Source organism: Eriocheir sinensis, chromosome 37 (genome assembly GCF_024679095.1).
Source record: "Eriocheir sinensis breed Jianghai 21 chromosome 37, ASM2467909v1, whole genome shotgun sequence".
Classification (NCBI taxonomy): domain Eukaryota; kingdom Metazoa; phylum Arthropoda; class Malacostraca; order Decapoda; family Varunidae; genus Eriocheir; species Eriocheir sinensis.
Genome location: NC_066545.1, coordinates 6,018,256 through 6,020,316, shown reverse-complemented (window position 1 = coordinate 6,020,316; position 2,061 = coordinate 6,018,256).

Genomic DNA, 2,061 nt, shown 5'->3' with positions numbered 1-2,061 from the left:
TGTGTTGTCCACACAGTGGACAACAAAATAAAGGCTATTGCCGAGTTCCCTCAGCCAACGTCTGCGGACAAGGTACGGTCTTTCTTGGGAGTCGCAGGTTATTAGCGCCCTTTCATAAAGGACTTCGTAGCACGCGCGAGTCCCCTAACCCATCTATTAAAGAAAGACGTACCATTTCAGTGGCTCCCAGCTCAACAAACGAGCTTTGAGGATTTAAAGAAAGCGCTTACACAGGCTCCGGTCCTTGTCTTTCAGCTTTGTACAGACGCTTCGGCTAGTGGACTGGGAGGCGCTCTTATGCAAACAGATAAGTCCGGCAAAAAGCATGTAATAGCGTTCGCCAGTCGAGTACTAACAGCTCCGGAAAAGAACTATTCTGTTACCCACCTAGAGGCTCTTGCCATTGTGTGGACTCTGAAGCATTTTCGAGACATAGTGTTGGGGTACAAAATTGTGGTGTATACGGACAACGCGCCATAACTGATCTTTTCAAGGGAAAAAACCTACACGGTCGTCTGGCAAGATGGTTCTTAACGATCCAAGCATACAATCCGGAGATAAAATATATCACCGGGAAAACAAATGTGGTCGCAGTTGCCTTATCTCGAAATATTCCGATAGGCGCGATTACCACCCCAGAGGTCATCCACAACTTCACTTCACCTGAGCTACACACTGCTCATCGAGACCACCCGGTGTGGAAGAGGTTAATTTGCGCCCTAGAGTCGGGAAACGAAACAAACCTTCCTGAATTGCCAGTTCCCTTTTCACAATTCTTCCTATCAGAGGACAACCTCCTTTGTAGGTCATGGCCAACCAAACCTGTACCTATAGAACAACTGGTCATCCCAGACAAATACGTCTCAGTGACGCTTAAGCTGGTCCATGACACACCCATTGCGGGTCACCCGGGAAGAGACAAGACGCCATCTGTCACCAGACGAAAATTCTACTGGCCCACATTACGGGTTGATGTAGAAAAACATGTCGCACATTGCGTCGTTTGTGCTAAGCACAGGGGGTCCGTAAAAGGGCCAGCGCCTATGTTACAATACCCAGTACCAGAGGCGTCATGGGATGTTGTTAATATAGACTTATTACAGCTCCCCCAGAGCCAACATGGTTCGCGCTACTTATTGGTGTGCGTCGACTAGTTCTCTAGGTTTCTAGTTCTAGCGCCTCTCAAGGACAAGACAGCCACACGCGTGGCCCATGCCCTCGGGACTCACGTGTTGTGCCCACATTCGTCTCCTCGAATTCTTTTGAGTGACAATGACACCGAGTTTAGGAATACAGTATTGAGCGAAATATGCGCTCAGTTTAACATCACTCAATCCTTCATCACAGCTTACCACCCAGCTGCTAATGGGTTGGCGGAGAGGGCTAATAGGAAAATCTTACAAGTCCTCAGGCCTATCGTGAACGATCTCCACGATAACTGGGAGGATTGGCTATCGCATATAGCCGCTTCCATAAATACGTCGGTAAACGACTCTACGGGGAAGTCTCCCTACTACATCTTATATGGGGTGGAGAAAAGTCTTCCGTACGACTTCCTAACAAAACCTCAACAACCTCTCTACAACATTGATAGGTACGCACAACAGCAGATGCATATGTTTTCCAAGATACACTCAGAGGTTAGGTGTACGTTAAAAGCTACAAAGGTTGAAATGATGTCAAAACAACACAAACAGGCCGTCCCGGTGGAATTAGAAGAGGGTGACACAGTCATGATTAAGCAAGCGGAAAGGAGTTCGAAACTGGGGGCTAAATTTGTGGGTCCTTACCGAGTTGTTCGGAATGTCAGGGGAAATCGGTTCGAGGTTCTAGAGTCAAATAGTGGAGTCAGTCTAGAAGTTCACAGTGATCGTCTGAAAGTAATTCCCTCACCTTTGGACCTTGATATTGGTACTTCCCCCTCAGAGTCAAATGTTCAACAAGATAATCCCAACACCCATAGCTATAACTTGAGACCACGGGTTTAAATACTTCATTCCCACCACTTTCAGATCATGATGTTGCGTTTTCTGATCATCTTGTTGTCCCTCGGCTCCCTGC